We start from the raw sequence: 25,079 nt of genomic DNA, 5'->3' as shown, positions 1-25,079 counted from the left end.
GTGCAGTTTAAAGTTTTGCTTACTTGTTATACTAAATCAGCTACAAAAGCCGGGCCATTGCCTGATCCAATGCTGGTAGGAAATCCAAATCTAGGAACCATTTCCCTAATCAGGCACCGGGATACTTCTGATTCTCTTTCAGTCCAGGTAGGAAAAGCTTTTACCCATCTCAAGAATGCACATATCATGACCAGCAGGTAATGGTAGTGTTGGTGAGGTTTCATTTCAGTGAAGTCCACTCCCAGGTGTTCAAGGGGCAGTGTGCCTTTCAGCTGAATACCCAGAGGATTTTGTCTGAATACCCAAGAGGCAGCATTAACCTGTGAGCAGGCAGCATAGCCTAGGTGGGTCGCTTGGTGTGTTTGGCTTACCAGAGTGTGTGCCAGCTCCTCCGGTACCAATAATTTGCCACTTGGCAATTCCCACCCTCTCTTTTCAGTCTTGATGGCCCCTTCCGCTTTGGAATACCTGAGAGCTGTTGGCCCTGTTTTATCAGGCTGGTGCTATCAGTATATAGGACCCAGTTAGGGTCTGGAACCTTGAGTCCTTCTTTAAAACAAACCCCAGATACCTTACCTCCTCTTTGTAGATCTGTGCCTTCTTCTTCGACACCCGGTAACCTTCCATCAACAGCTGGAGCAGTGCATTTGTCCCTTTCCAGCATTTTTGCTTGGCCTCAGGCAGCCAGCAGCAGGTCATCCCCCTATTGTAGGAGCTGACATCCATACTCTTCCGGATGGAATGAGTCCAGATCAGAAGCCAAGGCTTCCCCAAAGATGGCTGGGAAGTTTTTAAACCCTTGTGGGGGAGTCCAGATGAGCTGTTGTTTGGTGCTCCCCACTGGATCTTCCCATTCAAAGGCAAAGATGGGCTGTGACGCTGGGGCGAGGCATATGCAGAAGAAGGCATCCTTGAGATCTAGGCAAGTGTAAACTTTAGTCCTCGGTGGGAGGAGGCTAAGTAAGGTATAGGGGTTTGGAACAGTGGGATGTAAAGTCACAGTAGCCTGGTTGACTAGCCTGAGATCTTGTACAGGCCTATAGTCCTGTCCTCCTTCCCTGTTGACTGGCAGGATTGGCGTATTCCAAGCCGACTGGCACTCTACCAGAATGCCTGTTTGTTTCAATCTATTGATGTGGGGCAATATGCCGGTTCAGGCCTCCATCCGTAGCGGGTACTGGCACCCTCTAACCGGGATGGTGCCTGGTTTGAGTTCCATTATCACTGGGGCATGATGTTTAGCCAGCCTGGGGTGGGGGGGGGGGGGTTGTCTTCCACCCAGACCTCAGGGAATAATTGAGTTAGCTCCCTCATGTTCTTCTGGCCCACCCGGTTCTGCCTTCAGAGGCTCATGCAACCTCCACTCATCTTGGGTTGGTATTGAGAGAGAGGGCAAATAAGTCATAGAGTCCGTCCAGAAGGTGGGCCTCTCCTCAGGGGAGAAAGTCACTTGTGCTCCTAGTTTGGAGAGCAAGTCTCTTCCCAACAGGGGTACTGGGCACTCAGGAATGTAGAGGAATGTAGAGGAATGAATCACTTGGTGCACCCCCCCATCCATCTGACATTTTCTGGGCTGGCAAAACGATTTAATCATCTCTTCTCCCGATACCCCAGTTACAGCGGTAGTCTTGTGGACAAAGGTGCCACAGGTTTTGTTACTACCGACAGTTCTCCTGTATCCACCACGAAGTCAGTGTTTTGGTCCCCCACTTTTACGGTTACCATGGGCTCTCAGGGACCTGATATCTCTGAGCCCTGGCAGCCCTAGTTAATTTCCAGGTCAGCAAGCCCCACAACTGCGGGAGCTTCTTCTTCCAGTGGCCAAAAGCTCGGCACCGGGCACACTGGTTTGGCTGTAACGGGCCCAGGGCCTCCCTTGGGACCGGCTGAAGGACTGTCCTGTCCCTGAGGCAGATGAGGTTTTCTGGAGGGCCCGAGATAGACTTTCCCAGAGCAGCAGCTTGCACTGTAAGTCTCTTGTTTGTTCTCTTTCATTCCCTCCAGCTCTCTGGCAGGGCGCGGTCTCTGCTTAATTCCAACGTCTCCCTCCCCCTCTAGTCAGTACTCACCGGGAGAGGCAGGTATAGCTTGGGCGATTCGGGTGGAGCCGGATTCTGGAAGTGTTGGCCAGAGGCTTCTGTCACCGGGATCGGAGCCTGCCCAAAAGGCGGCTCTATGAACTCCAGGAAAGCTGGCAGAGGAGCAGTGGCTGTTGCAGAAACTTCACCTGGCCCTGGATCGGGCATTAAGGCAGCCTCCAGTCCTGGTGAAGCACTGGGAGGCAGGCGTGTCATTATCCAGCATGGGGGAGGGGTCAGGTCATCCCCGTCCAAATCCTGTAGAATTTCCTTTTTTATCATCAGTCAATTTTTGTGCCATTAATATTTTCCCCTTTCCCTTCTGGATACAGAACCCTGTCCAAGTAGGAGGGTCTCAAGCTAACCCTAGCCATGAGTCAATAGATGGATATTGATCCAGGTGTCCTGGCTCTCCTGTGACTACTGTATAGATTGCTTCCACTATTTTTAAGTTCACGGTGTTCTCTGGTGGCCATCCTGCTCCCATAGGGGTCCATTCGACCTCACAGAGTATGTGGAGGCAGTTAGGCTTCATCTTCACCCCATAGTCTCCTCCTAATCCCTTCTTTAAATTTTTAATCATGCACTCCAATACAGTTGCCTTAGATTCACTTTCCCCCATCTTGCTTACCTTCTCGGACCTTCTTCTACTTTTCCTTTTCGTTCTGTCTACGAAGTTCTCAGTACCCTATGTACTTCTGATATTTCCACTCAGTGACACTTAAATTGCCATTTTGCCTCCTTCTTAACTGGGGTGAGAAGAGCCTTACCTGCCAGATCCCAGAGGGAGAAGGGGGATCAGCGTGTCTTCACCTGCCAGTCAGCACAGCTGAACCAGAACATCACATGGTCCGAGACTGTTTCTCCCTTAAAGTCCATTCTGCCTTGGTGGGCTTGATCAGGTGCGGATGAAAACACAGATGGGTTAAATATCTCATGTCCCAGGCCATCTCCGGAAAAGCCAATTCATACTCACTTCTGTTTCCCCCTCCTTCTAGCCCAACAATTCCGAGGGGGTCAAGAATCTCACAGCAGACGGGACACCTCCTAGGGGAGGGCAGAATACGAGCATACAAGGACCAGTTTCCTATCCTAAGAATCCCTGGCGATCGCTTGGTAATAATTTTCCTTGAGACGGCGTGGACACACCTCCTAAATGACCTTCACAAATTTCCTTCCTAAACCCTAGCATGCTCGTCGACCTGTGTACCAAGCAATCGCCGCCTGCCTATTCCAGGCTCCTGTGGGTCCCCGCTCCTTCTAGTCCCTCCCAGGGGGGTGATCAGGCCCCCTCTTCCACCCTGCTGGGTGGGTTCCTCCTCACCTGAGCGCTCAGTTCCCCTGCTGCCGTCCACTACCTGCTGACGTGAAAGGTCCGGGCGTTGAGAAGCAAAATCCTTCCAGAGGGGCGAGGCGCCTTCCCTCCTCTAGGAGATTCAAGCTACAAAGCCTCGGGGTGGCCTCAAATGAGACCTGTCTCCTCAAAGTGAGGAGTTTCCCGGCCAATGCACCAAATGTTATAGCCACGCTTTCCGGGAAACAGACTCACTCAGAAGGACAATGCAGATAGTGGAGTGCAGTTTATTACACCGGCGGGCCCAAGGCAGAGTCTCCTCTTAGCCAAGGACCTCTGCTCTGTTTTATAGTTTTTAATTTATAGATCTTTCAGCTCCCTGGTTAAATTTTTCCTAAGTAGGGTTAGTAGGAATTGAATACGTGAAAGAGTAAATAGGAGACACTATGGTATCCAAATGATAGCATCTGAAGGAGGCAGGCTTAGCCCTTAGAGCTGGAGGAACAAGGGAGAAAAATGGGCTAAAACCCAGGCCTCTGAGGAGGAGATGGTGCCATGTCCATGAAGGGTGTGATAGGCTGGTTCTGTGAATGTTAGAGAAACTTAAAGTAGATTCAACAGCTGCCCAGGGAAGTGCCTTTGTTGGAGTGAGAAGTGTTGGTGAGGGAAGACTGCTGATGCTCCTGGGGTGTGGGAGCCAGCCCCCTCCACTTCTCCATTCTTCCCACACCTCTAAGGGACCCTGCTTGGCACTGACAGGGGTCTGGTTGCCAAAACAGACAGTGGTTTTCAGAGTTCTCAGCTTTGACCTCACAAAGAAATATAGAAAGGTGAGTGAAACTGAGAGACAAGTTTAATAATTGGCAAACCCACCTAGCTTCCCCAAGCTGTCAGTCACAGAGTATGAGTGTCTTTAATTATTCCGCAAGACAGCTAAGCTCCTATCCTGGCCACAGCTAATACTTAATCAAGTTTCATCCTCGTACTATCAGTGGTCCTAGGTAGGTTTCAGGGGTGGATAGAGCAAAATAAGATGGGTTCTCTGAAAATTCATCTGCCCAACAAATATTTATTGCCCTGTTCTAGGTCTTGGAGACATACAAGTAAAATGACATGATTCCAGCCATTTGAGATTTCCCAATCTTGTGATTGATAAAGTGATCAAGTTATAATATAGTGTGATAAGACCAATGATTTCATTAAAATGAGTACTGTAGAGTCATGAAAGATGGCTTAAGGCAACAAAAATTATTTATTATCTCTCATCTTTTCTGTTGGTAAAGGATTAAGGCAGGGCACCTCAGGGAGAGTTTGTCTCCTCTCTACAATGTCTGAAGCCTTTAGCAGAAAATTTGAATGCTAAGGGCTGAAATCACTTGAAGGTTCATTCACTCACATGTGGGATATGTTGGCTGGGGGCCGAGCTGGGGCTCTTGCTCAGAACATATGGTCTCTTCATACAGTCTGAGCTTCTTCAGAACATGGCATCTGGGTTCCTAAGGCAATTATGCCAAGAGAGAGCCAGGCAGAAGCCACATTGCCTTTTACGACCTAGTTTCACCTGCCATGTACTTCCATCACAATGTTTCTGAGACATGACAAAGATCTACTTAGGTCAGTGTAGGGGAACCAATTTCCCACCTTTCTATGGAGAAATGTTAGTGTCATGATATAAGGAAGGGCGTGTGCAGTGGGATATATATCAGTGCAGGCATCTTTGGAAAATGTCATCTGCCACAGTATCTAACTCAATCCATGGTTAGGGTAAAAGGTAGTCAGAAAATATTCTTAGAGGGAATGGCATTCCTAATGGATTCTGAAGACCTGGAAGGATTTCATCAATGAAAAAGAGAGGAAGGTTATTTCAGATTAAAAAAAAAAAAGTCCCGTTAAGGGGACTTACTTAAGGTAGATTTATGTCTAGAAAAGTGCCTATAGTTCATTGTGTTTAATTTTATTTGAATGGTAGAGTCTCTGTTTGCCAAGTCTTTCTCTTTTGGAAGAAAGTCAGGCTGATGATGGGAGGAATAGAGTCTGGCATTCTGAGGGTAGTCCGCCCACACTCGTCCTCCCTTCTCCTCTGTCTGGACACACAAAAAGTGTTGAGATGCTCTGGATAGTCAGTTTCCTGTTGCCACAGGACTGTATCACAGGGCCCAGGTGTGAAATGCTGGGGAAGGAAATGCCTCATATCAGCAACCCTACTCTAAATCTGCTCACCTGGCTCTCTGCATCATTCTGAAGAATCCAGAAAAATTCTTGATGCTGACACCAAAAATACAGTCTTCTTCTAAAGATCTCTTCAATCTTTTATTGCTATATCTTATTGCAATCCCCTCAACTCTTCTGATTAGGAAAAATACCAATTGATCCTTATTTTCTAACTGAGATCACCTCCTGGGAACATGTCATCCTGTTCTGTCTTAACTCAGCAAAGTTATATAGCCCTTAGCTACCATCAGCTTCTAAGTACCCCTTATAAATATCTTCTTCTTGCTAGTTCTTTCTCCCTTATTCTCTCTACTTTATCCAGTCAAACTCTGCAGTATTTTTTTCTTCTTTCATTCTTTTATATCTCCTTTGCCCTCACTCTAGACTTTTAGAATTTTCTTCTTAGATTTTTAAGGTGGTTTAATAATTGGTCACCCAACCCTTTGTCTTTTCCCACTCTCAACCATACTTAGCATCACTAAGACCTCTTTGCAGAGGCCATTCAACTTGGTTGATTTTTCCTAGGAGGCATTTATTGAATTACTCCCAAGCTGGATATTCCCAAAGGTACCCCCCTGCACCCTGTATGTCTCTAAACATGGCTCAATGTGATGTCTGCTGCTGAGCTAAATGACTTCTAGATAGAAACCTTCCAGTTTCTGGCACCATCATTAACTAGCATTCATTCATCAGAACATTTAAGCGAAATTAGTTGGACGAATAATGTGCTCCCACACAAAACTAATGAAACATGAAAGTTAGCAACATTAAATAAAATAAATAAGTGCGTGCAGACTTTGTTGGTTAACTGCTCAGGCAGAGTTTACCAGACATACCTCTTTTTGACTTCTCCTTGCTATCCCTTGACCCTCTTACCTACTGCCTTCTTGTCCTCTCTCTTTAGAATTACGACTGTGATCATACTCAGTCATGTCCGACTCTTAGCAACTCCAGCCTCCTCTGTCCATGGGATTTTCCAGGAAAGAATACTGGAATGGGTTGCCATTTGCTCCTCCAGGGGATCTTCCAACCCAGGGATCAAACCAGCTTCTCCTGCATCTCTTGCATTGGCAGGCAGATTCTTTACCACTGAGTCACCTGGGAAACCTCAGAATTAAGACTACTTGTCTTTTAAAGATCACATTGTGTCCTGTTCATGCTTGATTGATTATTAACAGCTGCAACTCTCAAACCATCAATTTAAGCCCAGACTGCCTCTGTTGACGAAGTTTGTTTCTCCTAAAGGATAGCGACCATTTCTTATGTGTCCCTCTAGGCTCTGTAAGTCGGCTCTTTGCACTGGAGGCCAAAGTAATGGAGCTTCAACTTTAGCATCAGTCCCTCCAGTGAACACTGAGGATTGATTTTCTTCAGGATTGACTAGTTTGATCTCCCTGCTGTCCAAGGAACTCTCAGGAGTCTTCTCCAGCACCACAGTTCAAAGGCATCAATCTTTGTCACTCAGCTTTTTTTTTTTTTTTACTGTCCAGCTCTCACATTCATACAGGACTACTGGAAAGACGATAGCTTTGACTATTTGGACCCTTGTCAGCAAAGTCATGTCTGTGCTTTTTAATACACTATCTAGGTTTGTCATTGCTGTTCTTCCAAGGAGCAAGCATCTTTTAATTTCATGGCTGTAGTCACCATCCACAGTGACTTTGGAGCCCGAGAAAATAAAAAGTCTGTCACTGTTTTCATTGTTTTCTCATCTATTTGCCATGAAGTGATGGGGTCTGATGCTGTGATCTCACATTTTTAGATGTTGAGTTTTAAGCCAGCTCCTTCACCCTCATCAAGAGACTATTTCCTCTTCGCTTTCTGCCATAAGGGTGGTCTCATGTGCACATCTGAGGTTACTGACATTTCTCCTGGCAGTCTTGATTTCAGCTTGTGATTCATCCAGCCTGGCATTTCACATGATGTATTCTGCGTATAAGTCAAATAACCAGGGTGACAATACTCAGCCCTCACACACGCTGCTCGAAATTCTGAACCAGTCCATTGTTCCATGTCTTGCTCCAACTGCTTCTTCCTGAACTGCACAGGCTTTACAGGAGGCAGGTAAGATGGTCTGGTATTCCCTTTCTCTAAGAAATTTCCACATTTTGTTGTGATCCACACAATCAAAAGCTTTAATATAGTCAAAGAAGCAGAAGTAGATGTTTTTCTGGAATTCTGCAGCTTTTTCTATAATGCAATGGATGTTGGCAATTTGATCTCTGATTCCTCTGCCCTTTCTAAATCCAGCTTGTATATCTGGAAGTTTTCAGTTCACATACTGCTGAAGACCAGCCTGAAGGACTCTGAGCAACACCCTGCTAGCATGTGAAATGAGTGCAACTGCACGGCAGTTTGAGCATTCTTTGGCATTGCCCTTCTCTGGGACTGAAATGAAAACTGACATTTTCCAGTCCTGTGGCCTCTGCTGAGTTTTCCAAATTTGCTGGCACATTGAGTGCAGCACTTTCACAGCATCATCTTTTAGGATTTGAAATACCTCATCTGGAATTCTATCACCTCCACTAGCTTTGTTCTTAGTGATTCTTCCTAAGGCCCACTTGACTTCACATTCCAGGATGTCTGGCTCTAGGTGAATGATGACACCATCGTGGTTGCCTGGGTCATTAAGATCTTTTTTATATAGTTCTCCTGTGTGTTCTTGCTACCTCTTTTTAATATCTTCTGCTTCTGGTAGGTCCATACCATTTCTGTCCTTTACTGTGCCTATCTTTGCATGAAGTGTTCCCTTGGCATCTCTAATTTTCTTGAAGAGATCTGTAGTCATTCTCACTCTACTGTTTTCCTCTATTTCTTTGCATTGTTCAGTCAAAAAGGCTTTCTTATCTCTCCTCACTATTCTTTGGAACTCTGCATTCAAATGGGTATATCATTCCTTTTCTCCTTTGCCTTTTGCTTCTCTTTTCTCATCTATTGGTAAGGTCTCCTCAGACAACCGTTTTGCCTTTTTGTATTTCTTTTTCTTGGGGATGGTCTTGATCCCTGCCTCCTGTACAGTGTTAGGAACTTACATCAGTAGTTCTTCAGGTACTCTATCAGATCTCATTCCTTGAATCTATTTGTCATTCCCACTGTATAATCATATGGGATTTAATTTAGGTCTTGAGAGTCCTTTGGGCAGCAAGGAGATCTAACCAGTTCATCCTAAAGAGGATCAGTCCTGAGTGTTCATTGGAAGGACTGATGTGGATGCTGAAACTCCAATACTTGGACCATGTGATGCGAAGAGCTTACTCATTTGAAAAGACCCTGATGCTGGGAAAGATTGAGGGCAGGAGAAAAAGGGGACAGCAGAGGATGAGATGGTTGGATGGCATCACCAACTCAATGGACATGAGTTTGGGTAAACTCTGGGAGTTGGTAATAGACAGGGAGGCCTGGCGTGCTGTGGTCCATGGGGTCACAAAGAGTTGGACACAACTGAGCAACTGAACTGAACTGAACTGATTTGTCACTTCCACTGTATAACCATATGGGATTTGATTTAGGTCATACCTGGATGGCCTAATGGTTTTCTCTATAACTGCACTCATCTCACACGCCAGTAAAGTAATGCTCAAAATTCTCCAAGCCAGCCTTCAGCAATACATGAACTGTGAACTTTCAGATGTTCAAGCTGGTTTTAGAAAAGGCAGAGGAACCAGAGATCAAATTGCCAGTATCTGCTGGATCATCGAAAAAGCAAGAGAGTTCCAGAGAAACATCTATTTCTGCATTATTGACTATGCCAAAGCCTTCGACTGTGTGGATCACAATAAACTGTGGAAAATTCTGAAAGAGATGGGAATACCAGACCACCTGACCTGCTTCTTCAGAAACCTGTATGCAGGTCAGGAAGCAACAGTTAGAACTGGACATGGAACAACAGACTGGTTCCAAATAGGAAAAGGAGTACATCAAGGCTGTATATTGTCACCCTGCTTATTTAACTTATCTGCAGAGTACATCATGAGAAACACTGGGCTGGATGAAGCACAAGCTGGAATCAAGATTGCCAGGAGAAATATCAATAACCTCAGATATGCAGATGACACCACCCTTATGGCAGAAAGTGAAGAAGAACTAAAAAGTCTCTTGATGAAAGTGAAAGAGGAGACTGAAAAGGTTAGCTTAAAGCTTAACATTCAGAAAACTAACATCTTGGCATCTGGTCCCATCACTTCATGGGAAATAGATGGGGAGACAGTGGAAACAATGTCAGACTTTGTCTTTTTGGGCTCCAAAATCAGTGCAGATGGTGATTGCAGCCATGAAATCAAAACACGCTTACTCCTTGGAAGGAAAGTTATGACAAACCTAGATAGCATATTAAAAAGCAGAGACATTACTTTGCCAACAAAGGTCCATCTGGTCAAGGCTATGGTTTTTCCAGTGGTCATGTATGGATGTGAGAGTTGGACTGTGAAGAAAGCTGAGCGCCAAAAAATTGATGCTTTTGAACTATGGTGTTGGAGAAGACTCTTGAGAGTCCCTTGGACTGCAAGGATATCCAACCAGTCCATCCTAAAGGAGAGTAGTCCTAGGTGTTCATCTGAAGGACTGATGCTGAAGCTGAAACTCCAGTACTTTGGCCACCTCATGTGAAGAGTTGACTCATTGGAAAAGACCCTGATGCTGGGAGGGATTGGGGGCAGGAGGAGAAGGGGACGACAAAGGATGAGATGGCTGAATGGCTTCACCGATTAGATGGGCATGGGTTTGGGTAGACTTTGGGAGTTTGTGATGGACAGGGAGGCCTGGCGTGCTGTGATTCATGGGGTGGCAAAGAGTTGGACATGACTGAGCGACTGAACTGAACTGAACTGATCTGTGAAGAACACATAGAAGACTTTAAACAGTTTGAGCCTAAAGACTTTTATTTGAAAAACACTACATGGGAGGATGTAAGGCTATGAGATCCTTTGCTTACAAAAAAGCAGGACTGTTGGACAAAACCTTTTTGCTGCAGTGCTTGCCCATTTTCTTTAAAGTTTTTCTCTGCCTACAAAAGTCATTTCCGGAATGTCTATAGTGAAGGCTTTGAAAATAGGATTCTCCTTAATTGTCCTTACTGTACGTTCAATGCAGACAAAAAGACTTTGGAAACACATTAAAATATTTCATGCTCCAAACGCCAGCGCACCAGGTAGCCTCAGCACATTCAAAGATAAAAGCAAAAGTGATGGCCTTAAACCTAAGCAGGTTGTCAGTATAGAGCAAGCTGTACCGAGATCCTCTTTAAGAAATAGTTAGGAAGCACATTTATAGGGAACATTTTCAGCATGTGGTAGCACTTTACATAGCAAGGGCAGGAAAAAAATCATTCAGTGCTGCAGTCCCTTTAGACGCAAATGCCAGGGAAGAAAGTAGTATTCACTGCAAGGATGCCTTTTTATGCCAAAGTCCTACAGAGCTTTGGTACAACATGTCGTTGAAGACCACGAACACACAGGCTATCAGATCACTGCCATGATTAGCCACACAAGTGTGGTGGTTCCCAGATCCAAACCCTTGATGCTAATTGCTCTCAAACCTCAAGAGAAGAAGGTCATGGGACTCCAATCAAGAATTGGTTCCCTCGCTTCTGGAAAAGTCAGGTCTTTGCGATCACAGCAGATGGTGAATTGACTCAATACCAGAGCCTAACTTAAATTCAACAGATGTCAACATGATGTCCAATGTTCACCTGCAGCAGAACAACTATGGAGTCAAATCTGTAGGCCAGGGCTATGTGTTGGTCAGTCAATGAGACTGGGGCTAGATGGCAAGGCACCTGTTTCCATCCCTCAATAGTCTCAGTCTGTGAAACAGTTCCAAGTGGAAATGGAAGATCTTACTGTCTTGGGTCGGAACAGAGGACCCAGGTACCAGCAACATACTCACAGCAGTCTCCAAATGCCCATCTTTCTCTTCAGACCAGTTAAAGTCTCCTTTCCTCTGCCAGTCACATGCATCCAGAGTATTAGGTCAGTCCAGTTCCAAGCTGACTGCAGCTGCCACTGGCCCTCCACCACCCAATACTTTCTCAACTCAGAAGTGGAAAATATGTACATTCTGTAATGAGCTTTTTCCTGACAATGTGTATAGCGTGCACTTTGAAAAAGAACATAAAGCTGAAAATGTCCCAGCAGTGGCAAACTACAGTATGAAAATACACAATTTCACTAGCAAATGCCTCTGCTATAATCACTATTTGCCCACAGACACTTTGCTCAACCGTATGTTAACTCGTGGTCTGTCATGTCCATATTGCTGGTCAACCTTCAGTAATATGGAAAAGATGGCGGCACACATGGGGTTGGTTCACTTTAATGAAGAGATGGGACCTAAAACAGATTCTACTCTGAGTTTTGATTTGGCATTGCAGCAGGGTAGTCATACTAACATCTATCTGCTTGTAACCACGTATAACCTGAGGGATGCTCCCACTGAATCTGTTGCTTACCATGCCCAAAATAACCCACCCATCCCTCCAAAGCCACAGCCAAAAGTGCAGGAAAAGGCAGATATCCCTGTTAAAAGTTCACCTCAAGCTGCAGTGCCCTATAAAAAACATGTTGGAAAAACCCTTTGCCCTCTTTGCTTTTCAGTCCTAAAAGGACCCGTATCTGATGCACTTGCACATCACTTATGAGAGTGGCACCAAGTTATTCAGATGGTTCATCCAGTGGAGAAAAAGCTCACCTACGAGTGCATCCACTGCCTTGGTGTGTACACCAGCAACATGACGCCTTGACTGTCACTCTGCGTCTGCTTCACTGCAAGGGTGCTGGGAAGACCCAAAATGGCCAAGACAAGACAAATGCTTAACCAGTCACCAGACCTGGCACCTGTGACGCGCACTTATGAGCAAATGGAATTTCCTTTGCTGAAGAAGTGAAAGTTAGATGAAGATAGCGATCCACCTGGCTTCTCTGAAGAGAGCCTGAGGAGCCTGTTGCTTTAGCTTTAGACCCTAAGGGTCATGAAGATGATTCCTATGAAGCCAGGAAAAGCTTCCTAACAAAATATTTCAACAAACAACCCTATCCCACCAGGAGTGAAGTTGAGAAGCTGGCAGCCAGCCTATGGTTGTGGAAGAGTGACATTGCTTTCCATTTTAGTAAACAAGAGGAAGAAGTGTGTCTGAGACTGTGAAAAGTACAAGCCTGGTGTGTTACTGGGCTTCAACATGAAATAATTTTTAAGAAGTTAAGCATAGATGGATTTTGATGCTGAGTGGCTATTTGAAAACCATGATGAGAAGGATTCCAGAGTCAATGCTAGTAAAACAGCAGACAAAAAGCTCAATCTTGGGAAAGAAGATGACAGTTCCTCAGATAGCTTTGAAAATTTGGAAGAAGAATCCAATGGAAGTGATTGTCCTTTTAACCCTGTTTTTAAAGTCGAGTCTAAAATCCCTGATGATAACCCAGATGAACACATACTGAAGGTAATTTCTGAAGATGCTTTAGGATCTGAGAAGCTAGACCAAAAGGAGGAGGATGGTTCAAAATATGAAGCTATTCATTTTACTGAGTAACCAACCAAACTAATGCATGATGCCTCTGATAGTGAGGTTGGCCAAGATGATATTGTTGAGTGGAAAGATGGTGCTTCTCCATCTGAGAGTGGCCCTGGTTCCCTACAAGTGTCAGACTTTGAGGACAACACATGTGAGATGAAAATAGGAACTTGGTCCATTGAGTCTTCTCAAAGTGAAGATGCAAGGAGCAGTAAGCCAGCTGCCAAAAAAAAAAAAAAAAAAAAAAAGGGCTACTGTGCAGGATGACAGAGAGCTGATGAAATGGAAGAATAGTTCCTATGGAGAAGTTGAAGGGTTTTGGTCCAAGGACCAGTCATGGTGGAAGAATGCAACTGAAAATGATGAGCACTTATCCACCCCACAGATTGAGTGGCAGAATAGCACAATTGACAGTGAGGATGGGGAGCAGTTTGACAACATGACTGATGGAATAACTGAGCTGATGCATGGCAGCTTGACGGGAGTTAAACTGAGCAGCCAACAGGCTTAAGGGCCAGGTTCTCTGGCATTGGTGACAAATGCTGCAGCCTGGAACTCTGTTCTCCTTACAGCTATGACTGCAAAGCTATGTTCTAACTGGTACTGCCTTTTGAGTGCTGGGTCATCAGGCTGTGGGGACATGTGGCCACTCCAATCCCAATGGTTATTTCTAAGTCTGTGACACATGATTGACTCATCTTGCTTGAGAACATTCTGTGACAGACACAGTAACTAAATGTGAAAAACCAATAAGCTTGTGGCTCATGAATGCACACGAGAAAAAGCATAGGTTTGTTATATCTGCCTTCTCCACATTTTTTTTCCCTCTGTAAAACAATGTTTGGTTGGATGTCCTTGAGAGATGTTCTCCTGATTAAAATGGCAGTGTAGAGCCAACACACAAGCTACCAGTCCAATGTGTACAGTAGACTTTGGGGAAATCAATTTTTTTTTCATGTATTCATTCTAAATAGTTGAAATGTATATTTGTACAGTCTTTTAAGACCTATTCAAGTGATGCTTATGATATTGTTATGGTATACTCATCATAGATTCATGTCTTTTTTTAGTGTTGCCCTTGCTCTGTAATAAGCATTGTATCTGGTTGACCTACCAAAAGCCTGAAACTATACTAGTGTGGACTTAGGGACAGACTTAGTTTTTGCACATAACCTTGTACAATCTTGTGACAGAGACCAGCCACATAAGACATATATCTGGACTCTCTTGTATTATAGAATTTTTCTTGTTCTGAGTACGCTTGACATTACAGCTGACAAAAACAAAAACTGGTATTGCAGATGTTTTCTAAAATCTTTGAAGCTAAATGTCACATGCAGTATTGACTTTGCAGCTACTAATTTTGACACCTTTTAGATCTGTGTGGAAATGTGTTGTATTGAAGCAGCAAACCAATGAGTGCTGCTTTTTGGATATTTGGTTTTATTTTTGTTAAACACCACCCTGGTGTATTCATTTATACCATCTAATATATGACACACTGTTGTAGTATGTATAATTTTGTGATCTTTATTTCCCTTTGTATTCATTTTAAGCATCTAAATAGATTGCTGTATTGTGCTTTAAAAAAATTGTCCTGTATTTATATGTTAGCTCTCTAAACTTTCAGCAACTTATTAAATTTGTAAAATAAAGCTGTTAATTCCTATATTTGTATCATTTAGGAATTATTTGGGCTGCAAGGGAAATAAAAGTATTAGTTATTTATACAAAACATAAGTTTATTTTGCTCACATATTATCCAGGGTCAGCTAAAGCAAATTCTGGGGTCATTTGGAATCAAGGCATTTTATCCTGTTGCTTTGCCGTATTTCACCTGGAGTTTCTACTTTGGTCCAAGATGTTGCTTGACTTCTACCAACTGGTCTGCATCTCAGCCAACAGGAAGGAGATGGAGGAAAGAACTGCATGGCCACCTATTTTAAAGGATGTTTTCTGGAAATTATATCACTGCTTCTGCCAGAAGTTAGAGAGTATCACACCTAGCTGTGTGAGGAGGTTGGGAAAGGCATTTGTCATTTCAGGTGTGGTTATAGGTTACAACAAAAACCAGGAGCTGATTCCTCTGAGGACAAAAAGAATGGATACAGGGAGACAATTAAAAGCCTTTTCCACCACTCCTCACCTTAATATTGTAGAGATTAAGTGATACAAATGCATTTCATAAACTTAAATCCTGTATCCTTGACAGATTTTGTTTTTAAGATACTAATAAAAAAATATTAAAAAATTTTAAAAAATAAAATAAAAAAATAAGATACTAGTAGCACTATTCTCATGGGTGGGAATTCAGAAAACTAAATAGAAGTTAAAAGAATTGCCTTCTTAAAAGGACAATTGCTAGATAAAATCTGATTCTGAAGAATGATTGTTGCGATTTGTTTTTGAAGCATTCAGTTCAGTTCAGTTCAGTCGCTCAGTCGTGTCTGACTCTTTACGACCCCATGAACTGCAGCACGCCAGGCTTCCGTGTCCATCACCAACTCCCAGAGTTTACCCAAACTCATGTCCATTAAGTCGGTGATGCCATTCAGTCATCTCATCCTCTGTCGTCCCCTTCTCTTCCTGCCTTCAATCCTTCCCAACATCGGGGTTTTTTCAAATGAGTCAGTTCTTCACATCAGGTGGCCAAAATATTGGAGTTTCAGCATCAACATCAGTCCTTCTAATGAACACCCAGGACTGATTTCCTTTAGGATGAACTGGTTGGATCTCCTTGCAGTCCAAGGGACTCTCAAGAGTCTTCTCCAACACCACAGTTCAAAAGCATTAATTCTCTGGCCCTCAGCTTTCTTTATAGTCCAACTCTCACATCCATACATGACTATTGGAAAAATCATAGCCTTGACTAGACAGACCTTTGTTGACAAAGTAATGTCTCTGCTTTTTAATATCCTGTCTAGGTTGGTCATAACTTTCCTTCCAAGCATTTTTATAAGGAAAATACATACTGTTCATTGCATGCTGCTCAGTTGCTTCAGTTGTGTCCGACTCTTTGTGACCCTACAGACTGTAGTCTGACAGGCTCCCCTGACTGTGGGATTCTTCAGGCAAGAATACTGGAGTGGGTTACCATGCCCTCCTCAAGGGGATCTTCCTGACCCAGGGATCGAACCCACACCTTCTGCATCTCCTGCATTGCAGGTTTTACCGCTGAGCCCCTGAGGAAGACCTATTGTTCACTGCCTATCTACATAAAGGATGGAGGGGACTGGGAGATGAATGGTGTATCGGTTTCATTTTACAGATGAAGAAATGAAATCTAGAGAGGGGATGCTATTTTTCCAAGGTTATAGAGCTAGTTAGTGGTAGAGCCAAAATTAAAATTCAAGATCTCTTGAAGAATATTAAATATCTTATCCAATGTACACCCCTACCTTCCCAAAATGACAATCAGTTGTAAAACGAAGGTTGATTAAACTGTCAAGGAAAGTTGCTAGAATTTTCTGAGACTGGCTAAGGGGACCTCTTCAGGTCACCTCAGCTCCAGGTTTTTCTTGGGACTGGAGTTAAAATAATGAGTGGCTCATTTAACATTGTCTCCTTGTCCTTTTGTTTCTTAGTGGCAGAGTTGATTTTGGCCCCCCATGACTACACTGTGGGGGTCCATTCTTTTTCACTTCTTGAAATTTGATGTTTTACTTGTCCTTTGGTTGAGGACGAGTACATTCTGAATTCAAGGATTCTCAACCTATCAGCTCCCGGTGCTCTTTGTCCTTACAGCTTTTCTTACCCACTCCACCAGCAGCCATTCCCCAAGGGCTGTGGGGGTGTCAGTTCTTCCTGAGTGTCACAGCCCTTTTCCCATCTCTTTCCTAGCATCAGGAAAACCTATTTCTATCTCAGAGTGTGAGTTATAGCTTCTTGTATGAACATAGGCAGCAGACTCTTCCCTCTGTCCCAGTAGCACCAGCTGCCTCTCTCAATTGTCACCTGAAATTCTGAATGTTGCTGACTAGTTGCTGAGGTATCGGTGCTTCATGTTTTATGCTTGCTGTTTTGTTTTAATGTTTAGTGGTATCTTTTTCTCATTTTGCCCTTTTCTTTGTATTCTTTTCTTTGCTCTCTCTCATTGAAGATGACTTTGATTCTTTATCGCAGAAATTTGTTTTCTGCTGTGTCAGGAGCTGGGTGCAACTCTTCCCCTAATCTCCTTTGGCAAGCTTAATTAATTCATATAATTGTGTTTTGCTAAGTGGGGAACGGTCACTTTACAAAACAACAATTACCTTATGAATCTACCCTGTCTCCATGTTATCTAATCTTATTACATGTCACTTGTTTCTCCTTTAAATGTGTATTTTTTAAATTAATTAATATTTTTATCAAAGGATAATTGCTTTACAGAATTTTGTTGTTTTCTGTCAAAACACAACATGAACCAGCCATAGGTATACATATATCCCCTCCCCTTTGAGCCTCTCTTCCATCTCCCTCCCCATCTCACCTCTTTAGGTTGATACAGAACCCCTGTTTGAGTTTTCTGAGCCATACAGCAAATTCCCGTTGGCTATCTATTTTACATATGGTAATGTAAGTTTCCATGTTACTCTTTCCATACATCTCAGCCTCTCCTCCCCTCTCCCCATGTCCATAAGTCTATTCTCTATGTCTGTTTCTCCACTGCTGCCCTATGAATAAATTCTTCAGTACCATTTTCCTAGATTCCATATATATGTGTTAGAATATGATATTTATCTTTCTCTTTCTGACTTAGTTCACTATGTATAATAGGTTCTAGTTTCATCCACCTCATTAGAACTGACTCAAATTTGTTCCTTTTTATGGCTGAGTAATATTCCATTGTGTATATGTACCACAACTTCTTTATCCATTCATCTGTCGATGGACATCTGGGTTGCTTCCATGTTCTAGCTATTGTATGTTCAGCACTATTGTAAATAGTGCTGCAATGAACAATGGAATACATGTGTCTTTCAATTTTGGTTTCCTCGGGGTGTATATGCCTAGGAGTGGGATTGCTGGGTCATATGGTGGTTTTATTTCTAGTTTTTTAAGGAATCTCCATACAGTCTGCCATACGGGCTGTATCAATTTACATTTTCACCAACAGTGCAAGAGTGTTCCCTTTTCTCCACACCCTCTCCAGCATTTATTGTTTGTAGACTTTTTGATGCTGGCCATTCTGACCAGTGTGAGGTGATATATCATTGTGGTTTTCATTTGCATTTCTTGAATAATGAGCGATGTTGAGCATCTTTTCATATGTTTGTTAGTCATCTGTATGACTTCTTTGAAGAAATGTCTGTTTAGGTCTTTTCTCCACTTTTTTATTGGGTTCTTTGTTTTTCTGGTATTGAGTTGTATGAGCTGCTTGTATATTTTGGAAATTAATCCTTTGTCCGTTGTTTCATTTGCTATTATTTTCTCCCATTCTGAGGGTTGTCTTTTCACCTTGTTTGAAGTTTCCTTTGCTGTGCAAAAGCTTTTAAGTTTAATCAAGTCCCACTTGTTTACTTTTGTTTTTATTTCCATTAATCTAGGAGGTGGGTCATACAGGATCTTGCTTTGATTTATCTTATTGAGTATTCTGCCTATGATTTCCTCTAAAGGTTTTATAGTTTCTGCTCTTACATTTAGGTCTTTAATTCATTTTGAGTTTATCTTTGTATATAGTGTTAGGAAGTGTTCTAATTTCATTCTTTTAATGTAGCTGTCCAGTTTTCCCAGCACCATTTATTGAAGAGGCTGTCTTTTCCCCATTGTATATTCTTGCCTCCTTTGTCAAAAATAAGTTACCCATAGGTGCATGGCTTTATTTCTGGACTTTCTATCTTGTTCCATTGGTCTATATTTCTGTTTTTGTGCCAGCACCATACTATGTTCATGACTGTAGCTTTGTAGTATAATCTGAAGTCAGGAAGGTTGATTCCTCCAGCTCCATTTTTCTTTCTCAAGACTGCTTTGGCTATTCGGGGTCTTTTGTGTTTCCATATGAATTGTGAAATTTTTTGTTCTAGTTCTGTGAAAAATGCCATTGGTAATTTGATAGGGATTGCATTGAATCTGTAGATTGCATTTGGTAGTATAGTCATTTTCACAATATTGATTCTTCCTACCCAGGAACATGGAATATCTCTCCATCTGTTTATGTCATCTTTGATTTCTTTTATTAGTGTCATAATTTTCTGTGTACAGCTCTTTTGTCTCCTTAGGTAAGGAGACAAAATAAAGGAGACATTTGTCTCCTAGATATTTCTTTTTTTTTTTTTTTTTTGAATGGTGATGGAATTGATTCCTTAATTTCTCATTCTGATTTTTCATTGTTAGTATATAGAAATGCAAGTGATTACTGTGCATTGATTTTGTATCCTGCAACTTTGCTAAATTCACTGATTAGCTCTAGTAATTTTCTGCTACTATCTTTAGGGTTTCTTATATACAGTATCATGTCATCTGCAAACAGTGAGAGCTTTACTTCTTCTTTTCTGATCTGAATTTCTTTTATTTCTTTTTAATCTCTGATTACTGTAGCTAGGACTTTTAAAACTATGCTGAATAATAGTGGTGTAAGTGGACACCCTTGTCTTGTTCCTCATCTTAGGGGGGATACTTTCATTTTTTCACCATTGAGCATAATGTTTGCTGTAATCTTTTCATATATGGCCTTTACTATGTTGAGGTAGATTCCTTGTATGCCCATTTTTTGAAGAGCTTTCATCATAAATGGCTGCTGAATTTTTTCAAAGGCTTTTTCTGCATCTATTGAGATGATCATATAGTTTTTATCTTTGTGTTTGTGAATATGGTGTATCACATTGATTGATTTGCATATATTGAAGAATCCTTGCATCCCTGGAATAAACCCAACTTGATCATGGTGTATGAGCTTTTTGATGTGTTGCTGAATTCTGGTTGCAGATATTTGCATCCATGTTCATCAGTGATATTGGCCTGTAGTTTTCTTTTTTCGTATTGTCTTTGTCTGGTTTTGGTATCAGGCTGATAGTGGCCTCATAGAATTAGTTTGGAAGTGTTCCTTCTTCTGCAATTTTTTGAAAGAGTTTTAGAAGAATAGGCATTAGCTGTTGTCTAAATGTTTGATAGAATTCTCCAGTGAAGCCATCTGGTTCTGGTCTTTTCTTTTTGGGAGATTTTTTATCACAGCTTCAATTTCAGTGCTTGTAATTGGGTTGTTCATAACTTCTATTTCTTCCTGGTTCAGTCTTGGAAAATTGAACTTTTCTAAGAATCTGTCTATTTCTTCCCAGTTATCCATTTTATTGTCATATAGTTGTTCATAATAGTCTCTTATAATGCTTTGTATTCCTTCATTGTCGCTTGTAACCTCTTGTTTTTAATTTCTAATTTTGTTGATTTGATTCTTCTTTTTTCTTGATGAATCTCGCTAGAGGTTTGTCAAATTTGTTTATCTTCTCAAAGAACCAAGTTTTAGTTTTTGTTTTATTAAGAGCTTTTAGCTTTTAGTCTTATTAAAAGGAAAACTCCACAGAACTGCAAAAGCCCACTGTAGAGACAGAAGTTTATAAGAACAATAAAAATTAAGACAAAAATATATAGATATAAATATACACCCATAAGCAAAATCAAAACAGTCCAACAAAAATAAAGTACTATAGATTGACCTGGTGAACAAAGGAAACCAAAAATTATATCTATCAGAACAAACCTAACTAAAGCACAAACTGGAAAACAAAACTAAAGCAAGGTGGCAATTGGGGATTAAAGCAAAGAAAATAAACTAACAAATATGTTGAGAGGAAAGTAGAGAAAGTGAAGAAAGAAAGAATAGATATGCAAAGTTAAATAGAGATACATAAAGAAGATTTATATACAATCAAGATTAACTACAAGGGGAAAAGAACAGCAGGAAAAGCAAACAAAGGAATAAATGTATAAAAAATAATAACAGGTTTAAAATATAAAAGTTAAAATTTAAAAAAAGAGAGAGAAAAAAAGGAAAACTCCACAGAATTGCAAAAACCCAATGTAGAGGTGGGAGTTTGTAACAGCAATAAGAATGTGACTTAAATAAGAAATAAGTCAATTTTCTTATTTCTGTGCAATAAGAAAACAAGAAAAGCTCAGCAGCAGCAGCAGTGCCAATAAAATCAACAACTACAACAGAGGTGGGAAAAAGAAAAGAAATTAAAAAATCCAAAAGAATCTGCAGAACAAGTCAAAACATAAGAATAATAAATGTTTTTCTTGAGTCACTGCTGTCAGAGCCCTTACCCTCACTGGAACTCAGAGTCCACCTCACCCCTCTAGGGTGCTTTCCAATACTGCACTGGTCTCTGGACCTGCTGTGGGGGCAACTCAGACTCTCATATGTTTCTACTCCTGTATGTTCTTGCCTCCAATGTCCACAGCTATCAGAACTAGTGTGTTTTCTTTTGTGGGAGCTCTCAGTGTCCCTTTATATATTTCATAGACACAGAGTCTGCCTAGTTGATCATGTGGATTTAATCTGCATCTTGTATAGCTGGTGGGAAGGTTTTTGGTCTTTTTTGTTAGCCACGCTGCCCCTGGATTTCAATTGGGATTTTATTTCCACCTCTGCAGGTGGGTCGTCCACTGGGGATTGCTCCTGAGGCTGCCCTGGAGGACTTGAGTCTGCTCCTGTGAGGGCCAGGTGTGGAGGTGGTGCAGGTGCTTGGGTCTCAGGGATTCTGGCAGCACCAGGTACTCAGCAGAGTTGGCGGCTAGGACAGCAGGAAATACAGTGCTCTAGAAGGGTATGGCAGCCAATGTTGGCCAATACACTCCAGTATTCTTGCCTGGAGAACCCCCATCCCTGAATGAGAAGCTTGGCAGGCCACAGTCTACACGGTCGCAGAGTCCCGACATGACCGAAGTGACCCTACACACATAGACCTCCTACCATATAAAGTAGGAGGTAAAGGGCATCAAAAAGGGAAGAGTATCCATTAAAAGGCACATGGCTTGAAAGGGCATGGCATGATTAAAAAAGACAATTGATTTTCTGGCAGGTGGGGAGACAGGTGATTTGAAGCCTGATAGTGGAAGACATTATATAAGTCTTTGACAATTCATCGGTCTTTGTAAGAGTCAAGGTTTTATGATAATTTGAGAACTGATGAAAGACCAACTGTAGGTCATGTGAAAGACTGTTGGTCATGTAGGAAGAATCAGGGTTAGGCAAATCAGCAAGTGCTCTTTGTTAGCTTATCCAGGCAGTAAGTGATGGGAGTCTAAACTAAGATAAGGACTGTAAGTACAGAGAGGGTGTGATGGATTTCGGAAATTTGAGTAGAGGAATCAAGAGGGCTTGTAATCTATATTGATGTAGATAGTAAGAAAGTCAAAGATGAGTGAGAATTTTGGCTTATAAGATGTGGTTATGGTAGTCTCAAAAGCCAAAAGAGGGATTAAAAGAGATTTAAGGTCTTGAAGATATCTAGAAAAACAACTTGAAATAGATTTCTAACACACAGAACCATCCCTGAACAGCAAATGTAGGTTTCTAATGCACTGAAGTATGTGTGTTACTTGAAGCCCTATATTTGAGAGATGTTGTTCAAAAAGAAGATGTAGAATAGAAGAAAAAATGGCAAAGGACAGAACCCCAGGGAAACGTCACTGTGCCTTTGTTGTTCAGTCATAAGTCATATCTGACTCTTTGCACCCCATGGACGGCAGCATGGCAGGCTCTTCTGTCCTTTACTATTTCCTAGAGTTTGCTCAAATTTGTGTCCATTGAGTCAGTGATGCTATCTAGTCATCTCATCCCCTAGCCCCCTTCTCCTTTGCCCTTCAATCTTTCCCATTATCAGAATCGTTTCCAATGAGTTGTAACAAGACCTGAATAAGTAATGCTGAATCCTGAGCAGAGTGATGATGGCTAAACATTTGAGTCAAATGAAACTGAGTGAAACCTTTTAGAATCTTTCCAGTAAGTGATGTTTTGCAGTTATTATCTGACTCCAAATGAAACATTTTCTGCAGATATGGAAATATATGTCCAGTTTCAGAAAGACTTAAGTAGAAATAAATGTATAAAGTGATCAGTGTGATGAGTCTAGTTATCGCCCATCAGCATACAAAATTATTTCACTATTATAGACTGTGTTCTCTTTGCCATACATTACATCCTCAAGAATTACTTGTTTTATAACTGGAATTTTGTACCTCTTAATCTCCCTTACCTTTTTATACATATACCCCTCCCCACCTTGCCTCTGGTAACCACCAGTTTTTCTTTGTATCTTCTTATGAGTCTTTATGTTTTGTTATGTTTGTTCATTTCTTTTGCCTTTTAGAGATCACATTTATTAATAAGTGAAATCATATGACATTTGTCTTGCTCTAACTTATTTCTCTTAGCATAATACCTCGAGGTTCATCTATGTTGTCACAGATGACAAGGTTTCACTCTTTTATGGTTGAATAATGTTCTGTTTTATACACATACACACGCACATGGGTGCTTGCATGCATGCTAAGTTGCTTCAGTTATGTCGGACTCTTTGTGACCCTATGGACTGGAGCCTGCCAGGATCTTCTGTCCATGGGATTCTCCAGGCGAGAATACTATAGTGGGTTGCCATGCTCTCCTCCAGGGAATCTTCCCAACCTAGGTACCAATGTCTCCTGCATTGGTAGGCAGGTTCTTTACCACTAGTGCCACCTAGGAAGCATATACATATTTATAACAGAAACGTATATTGTTATATATATTTATAACAGAATATATATATATATATACATACATATATACATAGGCTCCTCTGGTGGCTCAGTGGTAAAAAAAATCCACCTGCCAATGAAATAGATGCAGGTTCAATCCCTGGGGCAGGAAGATCCCTGGAGAAGGAATGGCCACCCACTCCAGTATTCTTCCCTGGGAAATCCCATGGACAGAGGAACCTGGCGGGCTACAATTCATGGGATTGCAAAAGAGACATGACAATGACTAAACAACAAATATATATATATATGTGTATATATATATATATAATTTAGCCATTAATCTCTTGATAATTAGGTTACTTCCATATCTCAACTACTGTGAATAATGCTGCAAAGAATGTAAGGGTACATAACCTTTCCAAATTAGTGTTTTTGTTTTCTTTGGAAAAATACCTAGAAGTAGAATTTCTGTATCCTATAGTAATTCTATCTTTAATTTTGGCTAGAACCTTCATACTATTTTCCATAGTAGCTACACCAATTTGCATTTCCAACAGTAGTGCTTGGTAGTTATCTTTTCTTTACGTCTTCATCAACACTTGTTATTTTGTGTGTTTTTGACAATAGGCATTCTGACAGGTCTGAGGTAATGTCTCACTGTGTCTTTGATTTGCATTTCCCTGATGATTAGTGATTTTAAGCATCTTTTCATGTGTCTGTTACCCGTCTGTATGTCTTCTTTGTAAAAATGTCTATTCAGATTCCCTGTCTATGTTGTAATTGGTCTTTTATACTGATTTGTATGAGTTCGTTGTATATTTTGTCTAGTAACCCCTTATCAGATGTCATTTACAAATATATTCTCTCATTCAGTAGGCTGCTTTTTCATTTTGTTGAAAGTTTCCTTTGCTGTGCAAAAGCTTTCAAGTTTGGTGTAGTACTACAAGTTTGTTTTTGCTTTTGTTTCTTCTGCCCAAGGAGATATCCAAAATAAATTTGCTATAGAAGCAATAACTGTGACATCGAAGCAACCTAGATGTCCATCAGCAGATGAATAGATACGGAAGTTCTGGTTCATATATACAATGGAATATTATCCAGCTATAAAAAGGAATGCATTTGAGTCAGTTCTAATGAGGTGCATGAACCTAGAGCCTATTATACAGACTGAAGTAAGTCAGAAAGAGAATGAAAGATATTATATATTAACACATATATATGGATTCTAGAAAGATGGTACTGATGACCTATGTGCAGGGCAGCAAAGGAGACACAGACATAAGACACAGACATAAAGAACAGACTTTTGGACTCAGTGAAAGTAGAGGGTGGGATG

The 25,079-nt window shown here is 41.6% G+C and overlaps 1 protein-coding gene and 1 pseudogene across 6 annotated transcripts in view; both read left to right on the top strand.

Moving 5' to 3' along the window:
* Positions 1-25,079, top strand: part of CPNE4 (copine 4) — a 656,552-nt gene that overhangs the window by 195,927 nt on the left and 435,546 nt on the right. The gene's annotated exons all lie outside the window — the stretch shown is intronic.
* On the top strand, positions 1,146-13,598 carry LOC122675833 (annotated as a pseudogene).

The sequence above is a fragment of the Cervus elaphus genome, chromosome 19 (genome assembly GCF_910594005.1).
Source record: "Cervus elaphus chromosome 19, mCerEla1.1, whole genome shotgun sequence".
NCBI classification, from domain to species: Eukaryota; Metazoa; Chordata; class Mammalia; order Artiodactyla; family Cervidae; genus Cervus; species Cervus elaphus.
This window is presented reverse-complemented; position numbering and strand designations above follow the sequence as displayed.